Below are 24,641 nucleotides of genomic sequence, written 5' to 3' on the forward strand. Positions count from 1 at the left end.
GCCCCTATGTGAACATTAAAATGTGGTTGAGTAACATACTGTTCTTCCAGTTTCACCTCTGATATTATAACAGTTGGGCAATTTACTTGTATAACTACAAATGACATCTTCAACAGTGTAATTAGATTAATGTAATAATGACTATCTTTAGAAAGCATTGGTCTACTTATTACTAAATCCCATATCAACCTTAAACACTTGAACAATACAAGAAGAGACAAGAAACTGCACTTTTAATGCTTTCAAATAAACAAAATACAATTGTATGAATTATTCTTGAATATTGACCAAAGTGTGTAGAGGGAGAAGGTTACATTTAAAAATGTATATTAAATATACAGAATTGTTCTATAGTCTAATGCAATTACATCAGATTTTACTTTAAATTACAGAATAATTAAGAGTTATCCCTTTAATTAAATTACAGTAATAATGTTCTAATACTGTAAAATTACAGTAATAATGTTCGTACTGGTGAGAAATATGAAGACCTCTTTTTGTCTGGCTGTTGTCATAGTGACTCATAATATCTGCGCTCCATTGATAATGCCTTTTTTAACTCGGAGTCAGTCAACTCAGAGTTGATTGAACTAACTAATTTCAGCTGTTCTGTAACTGAAAACTCTGAGTTTCCCATCACAGGGTAAGACAACTTTTAGTTGTTCAAGTTTAGTTCAAGTTTTAACTTAGAGTTGGTTGAACCTCCTTTCTGAAACAGGCCCCCGGTTTCACCTGTAAATGAATGCATTAAGGAATTCTACTTGTTGTTCAATGTAGAATGTGAGCAAAGTTCATAGTCAATCTCAACTTTTGTGACTTGTTCAGTTGACGTGTCATTCCTTCACGGAGAAACTTCTGCTTCTCTGGGACCTTCCCCATAATGATAATCTGTCGCTTTGCCTGGTCAGTGCATTTTACTGTTAGGGGTTAACAGTTTAGGACCCAAGGACCAGATGTTTGAAAGAAGACCCGGAGTCAGTATTATAAAAAATTTAAGAAAAGTTTTACTGAAGATAGTTTGCAGTTTCATCAGCAGAAGCCGCTTCAAGACTCACACAGAGTTCGTAGGCCGCCCCGCTTACAGTTACACAGATCACAGCAGTTATACCATTTCCAAGCTCTAAGCTACATCATTGCATACAGGTTGAATGATTCTGATTGGCTAAGAAATTGATAAACATAGTAATTTTCCACACATATGCAGATAGACTGAAGCATATCTCCATAGATTATGCAGCTGGCACTCGGACACTGAAGTTAGGCACGTCATGACCTTCCAGGTCACAGATTTGGGTTGCTGGGCGCCAGCATGTCCCAAACAACAACTCAGTCAATCTCCAATAATGCCAGTGGTTCCTTAACCTGTAAGCAAGAAGACTAACACACACACACTGACACACACACACACACACCGACACACAGCTTTTCCAAGGTTGCATTTGGCAAGGCTCTAACCATAAACAGGAGTCTCGTCTCAGAACATCAAGATAACAAGTTATTTTTCCCAAGGATATAGGACACTTTAGTCTAAATGGAAAATATAGGCTTTAACTGAGAAATGGTCCCTTAAACTATAGACTTCAATGACCCCTATGTGTTTTAACATGTTGAAGACCTTTTTCAAACACAAAACCAGTCCCTATTTCATTTCTGGAAGCTGGGATAAATAGGCAAGCAATGTTACTGCATTCAAATATCAAATACAGACATTAAAGAATACATGAAAAGAACATTTCAGTAATCACACTGGTAACTTCTATAACAAAGTAAAATCTCCAGAGAAGTCATTCAACTCATTTGATATTTAGAAGGAAAAATATTGATTAATACCTTGATTATAATCACTCATTACATACATTGAAGCAGCAGTGGATTCCAATCCACCCCCTTCAGTATAACAACTGTCAGGCTGAAAGCCAATGAGGAACTCCGTTGTTTTTAACATCCAATGAACTCCAAGCACACGCTAAACTGATGGCCAAATCTATGCTCATTCTCATGTCAATACATTTAAATATGTTTTTTTTTTTTTTTACTTTTGTCACACTGAATTCAGAGAGGAATCTTAAATCATGTTCCAGTATTAAACAATGATAAAACACATAATCTGCACACAAAACCTGCAAAATACTTAGGATGGTGTTTGCATAGATATTGTGAGAAGACCGAACTCTAATCCCGATGCAGGCAACTCTATCTGTGATCAATTTCAGCAACGCCCCTGACGAACGTCTGAATAAAAGTGAAAGCAAAACTGTACAGCTTTTATTTCAGCACACCAGCACATCGCTGCATGCTAGCAAAACTGCAACTGGAGACAGGATGGCTTATCAGATTTTTATACGCTTTAATGATAATAAAGAAACACTATTAACTGTGGCAACTTCAAATGAAGACTTCAATAAAACCACAATTAAAGAGATAAAAGAAAAATTCAAATTGGAAAATTCAGGGGCACCAGGTAAGATAAAGATTTATTGCCATGTTTAACACTGAGTAGAAAATATAAGAGATCCTATAAATGTACTTTTTTATATAGCCTATACTTAGCCTATAGTCCTTTATATATATTTATATATAGTCCTACACTGTGTTTTGTGATGGTTGTTAATGGGTTTCTGCTGAGGCTTTCCTGCATTTTCTGTATATTTGTGAACATTTCCCAACATTTGCTTGCAGACACAAGGAATTAGGGCTGGGCGATATATCGATATATTTTTTAAATGCGATATGGAATTAGGCCATATCGCATATATCGATATAGTTCAAATTTGCGCTGTGATCCTTGCTCCCCGCGCCCCCGCTCCTCCGCTCCTCCTTTTCCACTCTGCGTGCGTGTTAAGCGCATGTTATGTTATGAGAGGCGAATCATGACTACTTCAGAAAACCCAGCACAATAGGAACAACCAGACATAAGTGTACGCTGAAATAAAGTTTTTCACCTCAGAAAAACTTACTTTCTTGTCCTGTCAGCCGCTATCCTGTAGTCGTAGCGCACACTCAATTGCACGCGCAAATGCGGCGGCGCGCGCTGTGTCGCCTCACTGATCAAGTGCCAAAGAAACTACGAGCATGCAACGCCGTTACGTTGTAAATCACTCGAAATACAAGTAATGCAGGTATGATTTTCATTCTTTTCACCAGGAGCAGTTTCCATGTTTCATTAAGTTATTGTTAATATTGTGTATTCAACTATGGTAACTGTCGTTTCCATATTAACCCCAAAATGACACTATTTTTCTTTGTGTTATTTTTTTTATATTTTTAAATGACTGTAGTGGCTCATACCAACATTGTATTAACAAAAACTAGTTTGGGACTGCCATTTAATAACTTAAGCATATAGGCCTAATTTATTTATTAGGATTTATTAGTACTAGTCTTTACTATTAGTCATGTTCTTACAATTTATGTTATGTATATGTATGTATGTATGTATATATATAGGCAAATTATAACATGTTTACACAAAATTTGTATATTCAATGTAAACTTTGATAATCATAATTAGCCTAATAAATCGCAATTACAATTCGAAGGGAATAATCGGCAAAATTTAATCGGAAACCTGTTTATTATTTATTAATTTGATTTTGCAACTGTTCACTGAAATAGTTGGTTTCAATAAAACTACTTGTGACGTCATATTTGGCTTTGACTTTGACTGAACATTTGCTCTCACTTTGCGGAAAAAAATATCAGGATATATATCGTATATCGATATTCAGCCTAAATATATCGGGGTATGACTTTTGGTCCATATCGCCCAGCCCTACAAGAAATCAAAGAATTTTTTTTTTGGACAAATTATTATTATTATCATTATGTATTGTGGTATATATATATTAGGGCTGTCAAAGTTAGCGCGTTAATCACGCGTTAACGCAAAATCATATTAACAGCACTAATTTTTTTAACGGCCGATTAACGCAGCGCATATTTTCTGTTTGACCCGTGGCCCAACCCTAGTTGGAGAAATGGAGATACACCGTGTTGGCAACTTAGCGACATTGCAGACCCCTTAAGCGATTTTTTTTCCTTCAACAAAGCGCCCAAACCTTATTTAGTTTCTGAGAATCTACCGGCTCTCTCAGCACGCACGCGCGCGCGCGCCTCTCTCTCTCTCTCTCTCTCTCTCTCACTCTCTCTCTCTGCGTCTCGCGCGGAGGAGCAGCGCTTTAATTCAGTTAAACAGATATTATGTTGCTTCTCTAATTTTACAAATATACACGGATATTGTCTTTAGCTTATGTGTATTTGATTTCACCAGACGACGGCTCGATTATCAGAATTTTTGTGCAGTTTAACGTCTTGGAAGGGAGAGCTGGTTATGTTTATTGGGTCGCGTTTCAGTCACCATTTCAAATTCATTGCGTTGTTTGACAATAGAAACAGTAAAATATACCAATGAAAACAGTTTTATTGAGAATTTAGCTTCATCAAAATGGGCACAGAGAGAGACAAACTATAATGTAATAATAAATAATAAATGTACATTTAGCATTTTCAGAAGAGCTGCCCTGTCATGCAAAAATCTAAACATTTTTTTGTTAGTAAATTGCTCAGTGCAAAGAAAGAGAAGTAATGGGAACATGGTATTTCTTTGTTCTTTCTACATGTGTCTAATAGACATGAACAAGTTCTTTGAAAAAACATCTATGACCTTTAAAACATGTCTCGTCTTCATGCTCTATATTGACTATGGTTTCAATAATAAACATACATTTGCATAAAGCATCTATATTTATCCATGCCCACGTTGATTAGAGTATTACAAACTTGAAAAGTATTAATTTAAGGTATATTTAGAACAAATAAAAAAATGTGCGATTAAATGCGATTAATCACGAGTTAACTCACGACAATCATGTGATTAATTGATTAAAAATTGTAATCGATTGACAGCCCTAACACATATATATATATATATATATATATATATATATATATATATATATATATATATATATATATATATATATATATATATATATATATATCCTATGCATGTTTGGAAGGGCAGAAATAAGATGATTTATATCTTGTGTGTTTCAATTCAGCAATGTGTTTATGAACAGCAGACAAAAGGTGTACACAAGCTTAATCACTCAACTGTGTAATGCTCATTTACAGTCACATTGTAACATCAGTGTGTTTTTCTCTTCCTGTTAGAACCAGACAAAATACGAGTGACTTTTGGAGCAAAGCAACTGGAGGATGAGAAAACACTGGGGTTTTATAAGATCACACATGCAAGCACTCTTATATTTGTGATGAGAATGGATGGTGGAGGAGGTAGGCCCTATGACTGAAAAATGCATATTGTTTTCATTGTTTAAATTAAGAGAGATACCACACCGTTTTTGTTTTTATTTTTTATTGAAACGAATCAAATCACTGATTTCAGCTTACAACAAGAATGCTTCACAGGACAGATATCACATATCCTTAAAAAAATTAGCAAGTCAAACAAAAGAAACAACAACAAGAAAGAGAAAACGGAAAAACAAACAAATCTGGAATGGTAAAAAAAAAAAATCTTCCTTTATCTTATTGACACATTCAAGATTCATAGAATTTGGTGGGGACATTACAATATAAAGAATTCCTCCATAAAGTTTAACAAAATTTCATTATTTTTATTTTTAATTAACTTTAATGACTTCTTCAGTGATTCCATCTCTATTAAGAATAAATCACATTTAGGTATGCATTCTGTAAATTTTTGTTTATGGATGTAATATTTACCATGCAAAATGTAGAAGTTCACCACATATTCAAACATTCTGCGTCTGTGTGTGAAAGAACATATAACATCTTTTAGAGATAATTTATAATTCACCTTTCTTGGGGCAAAAAGAAAAGAACTAACATCAGACCAAAATTCTAAAGATAAATCACAGTTGTAAAACAAATGAGCCAAGTCTTCCTCGTGTACAGTACAAAAAAAAAAAAAAAAAAAAAACATTTGTAGTCAATGTCCATGAATTTTGATATCAAAGCTTTACATGGATATATGTTGTGAAGTATTTTAAAATGTACCTCTTTAACTTTATTCAGCATACAACATTTATTTGGATTTAACCATGCCTCTATCCAGTGAATATCAGCGATTTGTGCATTCCAAAGAAAATACCCTCTAGCCTCCTGGGAGCCAGGAATAGACTTTTGTCTACTGTAGTGGACATTATATTTTAGTGAATTTCTCTGACATCACTCATGTCACATGTCACACCTGGGTGTCCTGTGAAGAGCACATTCAGGACTTTTCAGAGACACCAAATGTTTGGAGATTTCACCATGAAAACAACTTCTCCTTGGTCTTTAAAAATGTCTGACATTAATTTAGTGATCAAATGTAGCACTCTTATGGAAATATGATAATATATTGTAATTATAATTTAAATCGGACTACTTTTCAAATTGTATTTCATAAACCAACATCTCAGGAAAACGTTTTATGGGGTTTCAAATCAAAACAATGACTTTCTGTTACAGAACCGGATGTTGATTTCATACGTGTCCACTGTAGAGGACATCAGGACTTACATCATGTTTATCAGGCATTTTAGGAGACACAACAAGAGAATATGGAAATTAGTTATACATCAATTTTCCTATGAAATATTAGATATTATTAGTAAAATGTTGCTAATTATTATTCCAATTAATAATTCTTTTTTCATTAAATATTGCTCCAAGAACACATTAATGTGCACATTAGATACAGTGTATAGATACATTGCATTAAATGGGAATATCAATGTATGGCCATTTTACCTACATATTGCATAAAGTAAAATGGTGCATCAATTCATTCCGTTATATCTTTCATAACATAGTTGAGAATCATCTTTATACAAATTTTAGTTAATATAAATCCTGAAAACCCAACATTTATTGGTGATTGAAAAAAAAATCCCATTGTTTTTGCCTATACTTATAATTTCATGTCATTTTATTTTTAAACAACTGAGTCCTGGTGTCCCCTACAGAGGACATAGCATAACGTATGAATAAAATATCATTTTTCAGAAATGTTTTTTTTTTTACCATTTGTTTGTTATGCTTTAAACAATGTGATGACATGGAAAAAAAACTAAATTACGGTAAAAAAAATTCTGGGTCTCAGGAGGCTAGGAGAGATTTTATGATTGGATTGAAAAATGAATCTGATATTTTTATTATTACAGGAATGAAAAGATAGTTTGATACCATCAACTATTATAGGAACACTCCACCGTTTTTTGAAATAGGGCTTATTGACCATCTCCCCTACATTTAGATAGGTGTGCAAATACATTTTTGTCTCAGTGCATGCATTGTTTTAGTTTGACAGGGTCGGCGCTAGCTTAGCTTAGCATAATGAATGGAATCCTATGTTGCCAGCTAGCATGTTGTGGCCTGCGTATTCACAGCGAGTACAGATAGCGATGCAGATTAACACTAGGCGTAGGCAGATATTGACTTGGGACTATATTAGGGGGAAGCACAGGCGAAGCACTGATGCACTGGCGCAGAGATATCACGCAACACATGAACTCCAGAGACAATTGTTCCACAGAAGCATTTTGTGTGGAGAAAAATTGTGATAGAAACCAATTTTCCAAGCTAATAACACTTGCTGGTAAAATGTGGATAGTTTAATTGGTCATTTCCCAGGCAGATAGTTACATCTCAGTAGAAAAGATAAGCCTCCACGCTTTTTGAAAATGAGGAATAAAGAACCATAATGAGACAGTTTCTTAACCAATTAAGTTTAAAAGTATTGTTAATATAAAAAAACATCTAACATCTCTAAGCCACCATCGAGCATCTTTAAAACGAGCCAATGCACAGATTTGCATCTCACACTCGCGGCGCGGGTATAAATACAGAAGTAGATGTTTTTTCTTATACCTGTAAGAAGTAAAATCTGTGTTAGTTTATAATGTTTAATCTGACTCTTCGTGTCGTCACTGAAGACAAACTCTTGTTTTCTCTATAGCAGTGATTTTATATTAGTAATTCTTCAGTGAATTCTGCTCTTAAACTGAATGTATATTGTATTATTTTCTGTCATTATTTATATCTGTTACACGATTAAACCCCACAGAGGAACAGCAGTCAAGTGTCAGTTTATGATCAAAGTTTTAACCAGTATTTTATACTAACAGGGAACGTTCTGGAAAGATTCTCTCAAAGTTATGATCAAACGTTTCTCCAGTAACATTACACATTTGTTCAGAGTTATCTGGTGTTTAATAATGTCCTCAGAACATCAGCACTAAAACATTATTTATACTTCATTAATGGAAACTTTTTTGCTCTGAAACGTTTCAGTTGGACTTTTTTTTTTCTGGTGTTTTTGAAATGTTCCTTGTTTCAAAATGTTCAACATTCATAAGTAACGTTCCCATAATGTTTGTAAAATGATAATATGGAACGTTCTCTTAATGTTTTGCTGAACTTCACATAAACATGAAAAACATAAAAAAAAACTGGATGTTTTAAAACTTTAGAGAACATTCAGTAATAATATGTTCATATCTTAATGGGAACGTCAGTAAAACATTCTTATTTCTCTGTTGAACTGAGTTTTTATGGCGACTGTAAATCAGGCCGTTATCATTATATGCTTTACTGTACATGTGATTTACTGAATGCTGGTCAAAACTTTGGTTTGTTTGCATATTTACTGTTGTTTTATTCTTCATAATTGTGTTATTGTTGAGTTTCTCTGACTGATGAACACATATACACTATATATAATATAGTAACATGTAATAACATAATAACATTATTAATATAATAACATGCTCTCTATGATGCTGTATGATTGACATTTCTCTTCTTATGAACATTAACAGTGGAAAAGTGCACAAGTTTTGTTTGTGATGAAAACTTCACAGTTTGTGTCTATACAACAATGCACAGAAATGAACAATTATCCCACATATCCTCTACATAATATACATGTAAACTTTATTATGATGAGTGTAAAACATGTTGAATTATTGATCCTTCATACAATTAAAGTTAAAGGTACAGATTGACAGATTCACGACACGATATTATTCAGTTTCTGACGGATGTTTTGTTGTTCTGCTCCACAGCAGCCCCCCCAGGTCCACTTCCAGATAGAGGTGAAGATGGAGATGGAGGAATGCCCAGGTCTAATTCTATGGAAGAGTTAATTAATCTGTAGCCTGGCAAGCCAGAACTATATCAAGATGTTGGGTCTGGCAACTCACCACAGACACGGCTCAATCCGAGGGGCGGGATAAACGGTTGTCTTTCAAATAAGGGGATGGATAGGGGGGGGTATGGATGTGTGTTTATGACATTCTGCTTGGTGTGACAAGGAAGTGAATGTTTTTCAGGGGGTGTTTTTATTATACCAGGATAATGTCCGCAGAATGATGAAATTATGAACATGAATAGATCTGTCATAGATTTGGTTTTCAGATGGCGTTGCAGAGTCCATAATGTCTGTGGGAGAGAGTAAAAAAGTCAGGGAATCAAAAAAAAGAGCCAGGAAGTTACATTTTATATAACCTACTCTTATCCAGTGATTGCTCTGATAAGCTAAATCGCCACAATGACACCACAAATCTGACAACTTTTGAATATCAGAACTTTGAAGATTAACATTCAAACTTAGAACACATTATTAGAACACCCTTTGACTTTATGAATACACAAAAATTACATCTCAATGATTTTTTATATTTTGTGCATTTATTTAAAGACTGCATGTAGGCCTACCATTTTGACGCTTATGTTGCCTTACTTCTTTGGTAATATTAAAAGTTTTTATGAATTTATTTTTCAGCACATGTAGTCAGAGTTACAGAAAATAATAATAGTACAACAAATAGGAGATTATGTTTTATTTATTTTAATCAGGTTTGTTAAAAGTGTGCTTGAATGATGTTAGTTCATCTGCGCTACCATGTGTTTGCTATAACAATGAAAATATTTGAAAAACCTGTTAAAATCAAGTAATGATGCAATCCTTTAAATCTTAACTTTTGAATATAGTAGAATTAAATGGATGTAAAATTATTATCATATCACATGTGTCCTTTTATTTAACGTGACAGAAAAGACAGAAACACCAGTGACACAATGAATCACCAATGATATGCGTAAGACCAAAGATCATTATTCTTCAACTATAATTAAGTAGATGAGACTAAATTGTTACATTTGGCATACATCTAATTGAATAGCTTTGAATAAAGTTTATCTATAAATGTGAGTCACTGGTGTTACCCATAAGAAAAAGAGACACCAGTAAAAAATTTCATTTTTACAAAAATCAACTAGAATGCATTTCCGGAGGAACTTGCTCGGGTGCAGTGCACTAACATGAGCAGGAAGTGGGTAAGGGTGCATTGAAGTTTGCTTGATCTGAGAATTTCAACAATAGTACTTTTTTCAAGATTGTGCAAAAAGGTGAAAAGTTATGTGCATTAAGAGACATGTCTGCAATGTAGACTAGTGCCAATGGCATTGTTTATGTGGCTTGGTTGTTGGTTTTGAAATATTTGAATATACAGCAGAGAGTGGGAGTGTTTTGGGGGATGAAATAGTATTGAAAAGAAGTTGACAGTCTTCATTTACTGTATCCAATAAGCCAATACAAAACTCCTGTTCTGTGGTTGAGTGTTCCATTTGATTAGGAACAAATTTACTATCTCAAATTAAGGTCTACCGTAATTAGCGATGCTTTGATTGCTGCTGTCAAGATGGTTGTCATCACCTACACAGAAACGCTGATTTTTATAGCCTACCGTCAGTCCTCATATTGTAATTAAATGAAAAACGCTATCAGTTTCACTATTAGCTTACTCTAGCGATGCAATCGCAACAACATGGATAACGCTGTTTGGCCTTGCCTAACTTTATATGACATATGCGCCATATGCTAGAGTTACACATCCCGCTGCCATTTCAGGGCTTGAATTTCGGTGCGGGAATGTGGGGATTGCGCATAATTTAAACCATTCCCGCAAGGTTAGCTTTTATAGTGCGAGAAATTCCCACACAAATATATTCACTTCATCTCAGAGCAAATGATTAAAAAATAAATTCACAGATGCGAGAAAAAAGTGTCAAACTGTCTTTTATTTTCGAATTTAATTCCTCAATCAGCGCTGGACCGGCATTCTCTGTCTTCCGCTGAGCCCTGGCCGTAGACAGATCATATGTTTTACCCTGTCAATGCAGTGGTCTGCGCTGCGCTGATCTTATTCACACTATCGAGTGTAGGTGCAGCATTCTAACATTGAGTCATAATGAGCTGTTTGTGAAGAAATTATCCGCTTCCAAATTATGTCATTTTAATCACGAAATTGAAACATTAAAAAACAATTTGCTCTTTATGGTGTGCGAGTGATAGAGCGCGGCAGCAACGAACCATCAGCTTGCAGCGTAACAACATTGAATGCTCGGCCGAACAGCTGATCATAGCTGTACAGGCCGCCTTATTATTTTTCATCTCCATAAATATATCTAATAGTAAAGCTAATGCAAGGGCTAGAAATCAATTAATCTTTTGCTGATACGTCCTTGTCATCATGGAGAGCGCAGTTCATGGTTGCATAGCAACGACAGACGCCACGGGACAGCAAGCGCTTGTGGAAAGGAGACAGCGGCGCGCTCACGCTTTCCACTTGTTTTTACACATCTAAGGTGCGTTCCATTCGACAGATCCATACGCAGTGTTCACTGCTCCCCTACTCACTGAGCGGTATACCAGCTGAAGTGGACTTCACTGACAATAACCGCTCATTTGAAACGCCCTGTGCAAACGTCATCAAAGAAAGTCAACGACGGGGTCGCGCAGATTATGATATAACATAAATATATATAGGACTACATTCATATTTTAATTTTTATTATTATATTATATATTTACAATTATATTGCACTATTTTACAACTACCTAAAATAAAATCACTTTACTTCACAAACTAGCTAAGCTGGCTGCATTCACCGAGGTAAATTATAATCATCAAAAATAGTATATGTAATATTTACAACAATAACCGTTAAAAATACTGTCATTTGTGTAACAATGGCGAAATGTATGAATACTTACACACATACGTAAACTCCTCCATCGTTAGTTATGACCGTTCTGACTGGTGATGACGTGGTGCGCGAAATGACAGTTGGGTGATCATCGCTCTCCACTTCCTGTGAAGTGATGTATCGATGTTCCCTTATTCCCTATGCAGTGAGCAGTGCCCTTCGAACTGGACATGTTCGCTCCCTTTGGATTGGAATCTCACTTAAGATGGCGGAATACCCTGTGAAGTCCACTTACGGTCAAATGGAACGCACCTCTAGAGCGACGTTGTTGATTGTTTGAGCATGTGACTGCGCGTTTCTCCTTGTTTTCTATTGTTATGCGCAGCATATTTCCCGTGTGCACAAACACAGCCACAGACAATGAATTGTTTGTTCGGTTAGCGAAGAAGAGCATTATGTATTTTGTATAAAGTTTTTGTTTTGTTTTGTTATTAACTGTTTTGAGAACTGGAAATGCACAATTCATGCATACAAATCTGTAGATATTAATAAATGAAGATGATTAAATTAGACCGATGCATCAAAAGTTAGACCCCCCCCCCCCCCATCCCATCCCATCCCATGTGACCCATGTAAGCGGGGAATTCCCTCCCAGTTTAAAAAACGAAATTCAGGTCCTGCATTTATTAAGACAAACCTAGTAAAAACGAATGCAGTCTATACACTGACTTGGCAGCTCTGTGAAATGTAATACAACAGTGCCACCTACTGTCTAAATGCATTAACATTAAAAGTGTGAGGTGAAACTCTTTTGCATATAAGTAAATGGGTTTGTCAATTAGCCTGAAATAAAAAAGAAATAAAAAAAAATCAGATCTTCTGCATCCTCACATTGGAGTCCCGAGTTGATGCCAAAATGATGTAAAATTTTTGAATGTTTTTTTTTTTTTTTTTAATCTTGCAAAGGCTTGGTCCATGGATCATGTACGTCCAGTTTCGTGAAGTTCAGACCAAATTTGTGACCTGTGAAAATTTAGTTTCGCTTTCTGGTCAATCCAATATGGCAGACGAATGACATGGACTCGTGATGTCATCTTCGCGATTAACTTACACCGGTACTGACCGTACGTTTTAAAGTTGGAATGGTGTCTCTGTCTCAAAGGGCCTAGGCGCAGGAGCTGGCCAAAATTTATCTCCCGGGAATAATAATAATAAGAAGAAGAAGAAGAAGAAAAAGAAGAAGAAAACTTACGAAGAACAATAAGTGTGCTGCTTTCAGCAAGCACACTTAATAAAAGTAAATTATAATTTAGCAGAAAATATATTCCAGCAGAAGAGATTAGGTTAAACTTCAATTCGATGGTCCACTTTAGTCATTCTGCTAACTATGAGTAACTGTGCAACTAACTAACTCTCAGTATTAGCATTATAGACTGATAGATTAGAGTTTGGGTGAGTAGAATAAGATGAAATATAGTAAAATGTCTAAAGTGGATTATCAAAATAAAGTGTTACTGAGATTTTATTATGCAATACAGACTCAAAAGAAAAGTTGTTTCATGTGAAGCAAGTTATTACTTTATGATGAAAGATTATGAAGACAACTTCATCAACTTACTGACGAGTAACCCACTCACTCAGTGTGTAAAACTCCTCAGCTTTCGTTGTCAATTGCGCCTGTCGCATGTCGTCAATCTGGCAACCTGCGTGAGCGTCGAGTCTGAGGAGGCGGGAAACAACGATCTCTGATTGAATCTGGACTGCAGTACCAATGTCTACCACTAGTTGGTGCTCTTACAGACTGCACCTTCAAGTCAATGTAATCTTTCTCTTCTATCATATGCATTTTAATATCTGGTTCTGTGGATCAGAAGGTCGATTTTGTAACGCTGTCAGAGTTTTAAGTCTGCCCAGGATGAATAGAAAAGACAGCGCAAACGGATGGTAGTTCCACGAGTCTTTATATATGTTGTAACGAATACGACTTTGGGTTAATTTGAATTAGCTCAAGAATATGGGGGATTCTGGGAATATTAATATTCATGACTCATGGTCATAATTCATAAGTCGCATGTACATTTATTTTATCAATTACCGAGATTACCTTGTTCTGTAACTGGTCTGTCCAACCTTTAATTCGTCCAGTGAGTAAAGGTAAGATCAGTACAGTTAAGAAGAGGTATTCACAAACTTCAGGGAAGTTTATGTCCTGGCCACAGACATAAAACTTTCTGAGTTTATTAATTAAAACTACTCACTGTAGTCTATCGAGCGTGTAGCAAGATCTTTTGTCTCATTGACTTTATAAAAGTGGGCTTTCAAATACAGAGACAGTTAAAAGGATATATGGATTTTAATACAAGTAAAACTAAAGGTTATATGAGCTACAAATACAAACGTACGTAAAAATACAAACAATAAAACAAACACACGTTTAACCAAACAATAACATAAGTGATCAGACTGAAATGAAATGAAAGAAAGAAAGAGAAGAGAAGAGAAGAGAAGAGAAGAGAAGAGAAGAGAAGAGAAGAGAAGAGAAGAGAAGAGAAGAGAAGAGAAGAGAAGAGAAGAGAAGAGAAAATTAGTAATTATTACATACAGAAACCTAAGTTCACAAGACTCCTGGAAAGCAGCTTTCAGAGAGGGTTTTAAAGTTACTTGCACGTTCGTTCTCTGTTCGGGCGAGGCTGAAGCAGGAAGCGAGGGTGTGTCCTGTTTTCTGCTGCGTCTTCCAGTGCCGCGGAAGTTTAAAAGGCTTACTGACTGTAATGTTACCGAGAAAGTTCGTCTCCCGGGACGGGAGAGGTTGCAAATCTTGGTTGCAAAGACGGCAGGCTTTTACATGACGCGGGCCATGTGTCCCAGAGGCCAAGGCGATGCCTGTCCAACCGGAGCAGCGCTGCACGTGGAGAAGGAGGAGGAGGTCAGGGACCGGAGAAGCGAGGAAGTGGGATCAGCGGGATCGATGAGAGAAGAAAAAAAAAGAAGTGGGGGTCTCGTCCTTTTAACAGACATCTGTTTTACGCCCTGTTTTGTGACAGAGCGAATCAAAACTTCTGATCTGTAGCGGGAAGATGTCTTCTTTGTGTGAAGAAAAACACGCCCCCTTGTATCATATGTCTTCTAAGCGAAATAATTAATATTTCCTCTTAAGATTATACATACAGAATAATACATCTTACGGTAATACTATGTGCGGGACTGGTTGAATTAAAACAGGACGGTCCGACAGATATCAAGAATTACAGGTAGATATTGGACACACATAACATTACGTTCATATGCATCATTACACACAAATAAAGCTTGATTAAACACACAATAAAATTGTCAGTGTTTCCGTTATGGCAAACGACGACACTTTGAGAAACATAGGAATACATATCCACCTTCAGTGGCTTGTTATGTGGGGGGGAATATCTGTTTCAAAGTCCAGAGTGTGTGTTCTGGAATGTCTTACGAACGTAAAGTTTTATGGTCTGAGGTAGGGTTACCACAAGACACTATTGAGGAACTTCTTTCAGTGAACATTTAGAATTCAAACTTATACTCTAGCAAACCACACTTCTATTATAAAGCAAAGCTAATCACACACATACATATCGGAAGGTATACACTCAAGAGCCATATTTCTACATGAAATGGTACTCAAAGGAGGTTTTGTGTGTGTGGGGGTGTGTGTGTGTGTGTGGGTCATGAGGTTGTAAAGTCACAGGGAGTCCATGCTGACATGGGGGTTTTAGAATGGTTTGTGCAGAACAGGGTTCCTTTTGTGACTAAAATGTTCCTCTGGGGAACAACAGATTGCAATTTTGACTGTTCATGGTAGACTTAGCGGCACCATGCACAGACCCGTTGTCTGAAAAGACAACGAAGGATGTGTTTGGAGACAAGGATTTACTAATTGGAACAGCATGTGACCGCATGTCCGGCATTGTCGCTACAATGTCCTCTCAGTTAAATGCACTCTTCTCATACATGTCATAGAGCGAATATTAACAGGGGAAAAACACTCTGAAAACACGCTACAAATAAGAGTAGAACGTAAACACACAGTAAATCAAAGGAGCAGTCGGTAGAGCGGTCATCTCTCTCCTCTCACGAGCAATACTCTTCTCTCACTGCGCACGCGCTCACTTGAACAGCGCGCATACAATAACATGTCATCTTAAAGGCATACACAACATTCATGTCATGAACACTATAACATTAGGTGGCCGTTACAGATCCCCCCCAGGAAGGTAAAGGCTGCCCTCAGCCGTGCACAACTGAGTACAGCATCACTTTAAACAACCTCATACATGAAAAGTTGTCAAAATAACAGAACCATAATGGAGAATGTATCATTAAGGTACACACTGGCATACATGACAGTACAGATGGACCAAAATACATTGTCTGCAGCAGCATTTTCAAACAAATGAAAACAGCGTGTAACCAAACAGAAACAAAATATAGGACATCCTTTTTTACACTTTTTCTCTTTTTGTGTACAACATTGTAACAAGCATGTCAACAGACTAAGTATTAATACTAATTCTCAATTCTCCTCTTTTCTCAAATTTAAACCTTCTGCCTTTCAAAGTGACAAACCAAGCAAATTAACACACATTGACGTAATCAAAACACTATTTAAGGTCCAGTCTGTCTGTGTGGTACACATTCGTCCACCTATTACTCGACCAGTCTGAGGTGATTCTTGGTGCGCGTCGAGGTCTCAAGTCATAATGGTGTCTGTCAGGAACATTATCACTAACAGTCAAGTTATCGTTTTGAGACCCAACATCAACCTGCAGGTCAGGCAACTCATCAACACTGTCAACATTTCCTGACACATCATGAGCACTGGACGTCACAGGGAGACTATAGTCAACGTTGATTCCCAAGTCCGTTAGGTTTACAGTGGTAGCACCGGCAGTATCCTCTGTTTCCTCCGGCACTTCATCAAGCAAAGAACTGTCAGCTGACGTTTCTACAACAGAAACCCCTGTGGGCTCAGTCTCTGACTCAAGCAGTTCCCAGGTACGAAAAGGAAGCAGATTTACGACATGAAATACACCTGCGTCTGCCCCCGTACTCGCGTCTATGAGTCTGTAGTTCACTTCCGACAGTTTTTGTGCAATTTGGTAAGGGCCAGCATATAGAGGTGCTAGCTTAGCCGTGAAGTTCGCCAGTGCATCCGAACGGGGATGAGTCTTAATTCTGACCAACTCATTTACAGAGTAAGACACAGGCCGACGCCTCTTGTCGTAGTACTTCTTTCTTTTGTCATGGTTCTCATCCAAAACGGACCTAGCATGATCATGTGCTTCTCTGATCGATGACTCCAAGCTTTCCGGGTATGGGATACCAGGTTCATCCCCACCATCACTATTCGGCTGAGTGATGAGGTCAAGAGGGGTATTCAATTCTCGTCCATACAGCAACATGGATGGGCTTTGGCCCGTGCTTTCATGTGGAGCAGTCCTCAAAGCAAAACAAATTTGGGGCAGGTAACGATCCCAAGCAGTGTGCTTGTTACCGACGTAAGCACGGATGGCCGTCTTCAACGTCCGATTCACCCTCTCCGTTGCATTCGTCTGGGGGTGATACGCAGTTGTAAGTCTGTGTTCCGACCCCAGTGTGGTGAGAACATGCCTGAATAGTTCACTCACAAATGGTGACCCTCTGTCCGAAATCAGGTAATTAGGCACCCCATGTCGTGCAAACACCTCGCTAAGCAACTTGCTGGCAGCAACTTGGGCAGTCGCTTCTCGTACTGCACTAACCTCCACCCACTTCGAAAAATAGTCCACAAAGACCAGAATGTAAGCATTACCGCAGGGTGTGCGCGGTAAAGGACCCACAAAGTCCACTCCAGTATACTCCCAAGGTCTTTGAGGGCGGATGGGAACCATGAACCCAGCAGGTTTCCTCTGGCTTGGTTTTGTGAACTGGCAGACAGTACAGGAGGCAACATACTTCTTAGCGTCAGACGACATCTTTGGCCAGTAAAATCGAAGTTTCAGCCGCGCTATAGTCTTCGTCATGCCCAAGTGACCAGCCATCGGGTGATCATGGTAATATTCCATCAAACTCCTTTTCATAGCCGTAGGTGCGTACAGTTTAAGGCGCTTCATAGGGTGGAGATTACAAGCCACTTTGTCATCCACAAAGTACAGGAGTCCATCCTGGATCTCATACTGAGACAACTCCTCAGCGCTATTCTCATCCTGTGCCTCCAACATCCGCAGCAGCTTTCCAGTCTCTGGGTCGTTGAGCTGCAGCTGCCTAATGTGCTCCCGATCTGAAAACATTACAGGGGGTAAAGCACGCAGGTCCAGTCCCCCAATAATGGCATAATCAGGGAGAAGTCCCAAAGGTACACTGCCAGAAGGAACAGGGTTACGTGAAAGTGCATCAGGGACACTGTTACTTGTCCCCGGCTTATGGACAATGTCAAAGTCGAAATCCTGCAATCTGAGAGACCACCTAGCCAGCCGGCCAGAGAGGTTTGGGCGCGACATAAGCCATCTCAAACTGCTGTGGTCTGAAAAAATAGTCACATGTAGACCCTCGATATAAGGCCTGAAGTGTTCGAGGACCCAGATGACCGCTAAGCACTCCTTTTCCGGAGTAGAATAGGGTTTTTCAGACTTATGGAGGGCACGACTTGCATAGGCCACCACAACATCTCTGCTATTTTCGTCCTTCTGCATGAGTGCAGCGCCAAGTCCACTGTCGCACGCATCCGCATGGATAGAGAAAGGAAGAGAGAAGTCCGGGAATGTCAAAATAGGTGCGGAAGTAAGCTTTTCCTTGAGATAATCCATGGCTGTCTGACATTCATTTGACCATACAAAGGGAACATCCGTCCTGGTCAACGCAAAGAGTGGCTCAGCATGTCGGGCATAATCCTGGATGAAACGCCTATAATAGCTGGTCATTCCCAGAAACTGTCGCACTTGTTTCACATTAGCTGGGGTATGAAAATCAATCACTGCTCTCACTTTTTCCTCATTTGGCATGATACCATTTGGGGTGATTTTGTAACCCAGAAAGGTGAGTTCGCTCCTGCAGAACTGGCATTTTGCCAGCTTGATAGACAGTCCAGCAGATCCCAGCCTGGTGAGAACCTCTCTCAGGTCCACAAGGTGCTGTTCGAAAGTAGGCGACGCCACCACAATATCATCTAAGTAGACGGCACACGATTTATAGATGAGACCCGCAAGGACTGTGTTCATGAGCCTTTGAAATGTGGCGGGCGCATTGCACAATCCAAAAGGTAAGACCCGAAACTGAAATAACCCACAGTGGGAAATGAAAGCCGTCTTTGGCTTGGAGTTCTCCGCCACTGCCACCTGCCAGTAGCCTCTGGCCAAGTCAATGGTGGAAATGAAAGTCCCTCTAGCCAGGAAGTCAAGAGATTCATCAATCCTCGGTAGAGGATAAGAGTCTTTAACAGTGAGCTTATTTAGTGCACGATAATCGACACAGAACCTTGGCTCTCCTGAATGCTTTGGTACAATTACAACTGGGGCAGCCCAAGGACCAGAGGCAGGTTCAATTATCCCTTCTCTCAACATGTCTTTGATTTGAGACTCAATGAGTTCCTTTTTAGCAGGAGAAGTGCGGTACGGGGCAAGGTGAACCGGTTTTGCATCAGCTGTAATAATTTCGTGCTCCACAAGAGAGGTGCGACCTAAATGTCCATCAAACAACCCACTGAAGGTCTTGAGCAGTTCAGTTAATTTATGTTGCTGCTCGTTTTCCAGCGATGATTCTCCAACCTTCTCAGACAGGGCAGAAGAATTGAAATCCAGGCAGGACAAATCAGGATCAGGACTAGGTATCTTTAAGTCAGCACCCTCTAACTCCTCAAGGGGCACCGGCTCATCGCCGAGCACTACCGTCCTGGACGGAACATGAATTGAAACTGAAGATCTCAACATAAAATCCATACCCAAGATAACGGGAGAAGAAAGATTATGGACAACAGCAAAGCGGTGATAGAAACGCTGGCCCAAGAAACCCAAAGACAACCAAATGACACCCAGCGGGCAACAGGATGCTCCATCCGCAAGCTGAACTGGAGGTGCAGACCACGGTTTTAATCGTACGTCCCCCCCAGGAATAGTCTGGACAACCGCTGAGTGCACCGCAGAGAGAGAAGCACCAGTGTCAAGAGTTGCATCAAAAACTTGTCCATAAAGATTAACCTTCACTCTGAACGGGGTATTCCAATAGGACGTGGAAGCAATATCCTCCACATGACACAGCTCAGGTTGATCATTTACGGAATCATCAGGTAAGCGAGGCACATCTATCTTCTGGAGGGAGGATTGCCTCGTCTGAACGTCCTCCCTCCTCTGAAGTTTCCCCTCTGGGCAAAGTCTGGGGCCATGTTTCCTTCACCCATGGCTTGGTCAGAGCCATCCATCCGTCCAACGTCCGACACTCTATTGACTGTATCTCTCGGGGGTTCTGGGGGCTCCATTGGAGACAAACGCAGTCTTTCTCCTAGACTACAATTTGGACAAGTACGAGTGGTGAATCCTGGCAAGGAGCACTTAAAACAGTGAACATCCCTTTTAGGCGTACTGCTAGCTTGTCTCTGAGGAGGACACTCAAAACTTGGACCAAGGACTGCATGAAGCTCGTGAGCCCGCAAAAGAAGGTCCATGACTGACGGTATGGGTGTGCCATAAAGAGCGACTCTATATTTCTCAAGCACATGCTTCCTTATCAAGTCTATTTGCTCTAGTTGAGGTGGAGGGGACCTTAGCTTACGAAACTCACCCAACATATGAGCGACAAAGGTCGGCAGTGGCTCATCCGGCATCTGCATACGGTCCAAAATGCCCCTCAGGACACGTTCCTGATTGTCCGAAGGCAGAAAGACTGTCCTAAAGAACTCACAGAACTGATTCCAACTGGTCAAATGTGTGCTTAGTGCAGCAAACCATTTTCTTGGCTCTTTTGACAGAAAACGTGGGAGCTCAAGGAGAATTTGGACATCTGAAAGATCCAGGGAGGTCCTATACACGTTGAGAGACTGAAGCCATTCCTCAGGATTCAGGGAACCATCTGCAGCAAACACGGGTGGCTCGAGCCGTGATTGGTTAAGCATAGCAGTAAGTGCATTTGTTGTGGCACTCATATCCACAGTGAGTGGTTGAGAAAATGTAGGTACAGAGCTATAAGTTACATTGACTGGCACTGACCTTTGAGCTGATGACTTAGCTTGCCCCAAACTGTAAGGAGTTGAGCTGGCTCTGGGAGCTGGATGTGGGGTCACAGGCACGGTACACTCTTGATGTGTTAAACGGTCCATCATGTCCTTTTGTAGGTCAATCGATTCGCGAAGGCACCGCTGCAGCACTGCCACTTCTGCTTGTAACAACTTGTTTTGAGACCGTAAATCTTCAATAGTATGCTGTGACGCTCCCTGTTGTAGAAAAGAGTCTTCATCTGCGGGCCAGTCAGTAAAGTCAGACTTAAAGTCAGGGTGAGTAGCCATTATGTATGAAATCACAATCAATAAATGCAAATAATAAATCAAGATACCGTAAATTTACACAAATATGAGTCAAAAGCTGTACTAACTTTGTACTAACTGTTAACTTTTCTATACCCACAAGAAAAACAGCAGTGTTTATGTAAAAACTCAGAAAATTAACTTCTGCCCTGCTTTTCACCTTTAACTGTAAACCAAGATATGCTGCACAACAGTATAACACAGCAATGTTACCCACAAAGAAAAAAGTATCAGAAAAAAACGATGAAAAATTAGTGATTTGCACAATAGTCTCAACAAAAATGTACTCAACCAAGTGTCCTTTCCAAATGCAATCTATTCCCCACGTGCTGGTTTGAAATTGAAGGCACACCAAAAAAACAAAAAACAAAAAACAAAAAAACAATTATGTCCCAGAAGTGTTTCACACAGTCTTCACTTCAATGTTCCCTTTTTGTCATCCGTTAATGACTGTCCGATCAACACACACAAAAAAAAAATACGATTGTTTTTGTTTCTTTCAATATAGTTCAGTTCAGTTATTGATCCACATTCCACAAGGAAAAACGTTGAGAGAAAAAAAAAATTCCTCCAACTGGTTTTATACTATGAAAACAGTCAATATTCGGGCGATCCACGAAAATAGTATTGGAAATCAGTCAAAACCAACATAAAAAACAACAACATCACCTGAAAATCAGTCACGCACCGACCGCATGGTGTCCATAGTTAGCAAGCTAGTCAGCACGGTGGAATGGAAAAACTCCAGCAACGAAAACCTCTTCCAAAAAAAACAACAACAACAATAACAATCCGAACCTCCTTGTAGATAAAAGGACAAGAGATGACCGGTGAATCCAGTTGTTCGGGCGCCAATTTGTAACGCTGTCAGAGTTTTAAGTCTGCCCAGGATGAATAGAAAAGACAGCGCAAACGGATGGTAGTTCCACGAGTCTTTATATATGTCCTCTCAGTTAAATGCACTCTTCTCATACATGTCATAGAGCGAATATTAACAGGGGAAAAACACTCTGAAAACACGCTACAAATAAGAGTAGAACGTAAACACAGTAAATCAAAGGAGCAGTCGGTAGAGCGGTCATCTCTCTCCTCTCACGAGCAATACTCTTCTCTCACTGCGCACGCGCTCACTTGAACAGCGCGCATACAATAACATGTCATCTTAAAGGCATACACAACATTCATGTCATGAACACTATAACATTAGGTGGCCGTTACAATGTGCTCAGTCATAACAGAGGCTGCACATTTCACACACACACGTGATTAGACCAATCATCACTTTATCAAAACCAGAAGGATCAGTGAGTGAAAGTACATTGATTTGTTCCTATTCAAGCTACAGGCTTTCTGTGCGCTGGTTACAAACTGAAGTCTCTGCTTTTCTTTTAACATTTGCTGCATATTATCATATATCAGTGATATAAGTTAGTTTCTCTGTATGTAATGATAGTAGTGTGTAGATATGAACATATAATGCAGAGTTAGCGAGTATTTAATCATATTCATGAGAGGAGCATGCTGGGAACTTTTCAAAGTTGAAAATACCAACATTTACTCTTCATCAGTCCGTAAATAAAATGATATTTGCGTAACAGAAAGGCTATAAATTACACACCTTCTTCTTCTACGCTATTTTTAAATGGCAGGTTTATTAAAAAAAAAAAATTGTAAATTAAAAAATATAAATATATTCATACTTGTGTTGATCTAATTTACTTCATTAACTGTCATACTTCAAAACCTTTTGAGCATTTAGCAAGCGAAAGTTTATTGGCGGAAAACAAATGATTTTGCGAGCGAACGCAAAGTTTCTCGGGGAACGCAAACATTTTTCGAGAGCATTGACATTATTTTTCCTCCCATTTCATATTTTTTGTTCCTTTAGTATGAAGGTAATATGATGCCATAAAGAGTCATTCTGCTAATGTCAAGTGATGTCAAGTGAAACGTGGCGCTGTTCTGTGGCGACAAGCAGCTTTAGCTCGTGTCTGTGTTACTGTGTTTTAAACGTCTTTTAGGGTTTTAATTCCCCTTTGTGGTGTGCTGTTTAATGTTGTCTGAACATTGTTGAATATCTGAGGGATGGAAGTCACTTTTTACGCCCTATTTTTAGTGACTGTTTTAAACTTCGTTTGGAGCGACCAGCAGCACACATTCCGATACACCCGCGAATTCCTACTGGGATTACAATGGTGCTATCCTGCCGTGACAGACTTCAACATCAATTCACTGGCTGGGAATCTGCCTCTGGAATTACTTATTGGTAGAAACATTAACTTTACAAAACAAGGCCAAACTAGGAAGCGGGGGAAAAGGGGTGGTGTGAAACAGCGAACCAGGAAGCTATTGAGCACGAATCGCATCCCCTTGCCTTCAGTCATACTGGCTAATGTGCGGTCCCTCAGGAATAAGATTGAGGAATTACGGGCAAATGTTTTGCATCTGCGGGACTACAGGGATGCATGTCTTATGGCTTTCACAGAGACTTGGCTCACTGAGTCGGATTCGGACTCGGCACTGGAGATCAGCGGCTTTGGAGCCCCTCTGCGCCTGGATCGGGACAGTGAGGTGACACATAAAACGCTGGGCGGTGGGGTCTGTTTGTACATAAATCGCAGATGGTGTAGCAATTTTACTGTGAAAGAGCGGATTTGTCACCCTGACATTGAACTGTTGTCTGTGTCACTACGGCCGTACTACCTCCCCAGAGAGTTTCCCCAGATTTTCGTGACTGTGGCCTATATCCACCCCAAGGCTGACGCCAAGTCCGCCGCAGACATTGTTTTTAAAACCGTAAGCAAACTTCAGTCTATCTCCCCTGCTGCTCCTAATTTTATTCTCGGCGATTTTAACCATTGTAATTTAAAGAAAACACTGAACAGCTTTTATCAGTATGTAAAATGCCCCACACGTCGTAATAAAACTCTTGACCTGTGCTACGGCTCCATTAAAGGCGCATATACGTCCAAGGCGGGGCCAGTGCTGGGTGCCTCTGACCATAACTCTGTCCACCTCTTACCCGCCTACACCTCGGTGTTGAGGAGGGAGAAACCTGTTAGAAAACAGGTGAAGGTTTGGTCGGAGGACAGCTCTTCAG

At 39.1% G+C, this 24,641-nt stretch overlaps 1 long non-coding RNA gene across 1 annotated transcript; it reads left to right on the forward strand.

Annotated features, from left to right (window-relative positions):
- The first annotated feature begins 2,111 nt into the window (after positions 1–2,111).
- Positions 2,112–11,090, forward strand: LOC308684557. Its single transcript, XR_014029382.1, has 3 exons — positions 2,112–2,461; positions 5,173–5,295; positions 9,096–11,090. It is a non-coding gene; the product is annotated as an uncharacterized lncRNA (long non-coding RNA).
- Positions 11,091–24,641: the final 13,551 nt, after the last annotated feature.

The sequence above is a fragment of the Scardinius erythrophthalmus genome (genome assembly GCF_964197995.2).
Source record: "Scardinius erythrophthalmus genome assembly, chromosome: 24".
Lineage (NCBI taxonomy): Eukaryota > Metazoa > Chordata > Actinopteri > Cypriniformes > Leuciscidae > Scardinius > Scardinius erythrophthalmus.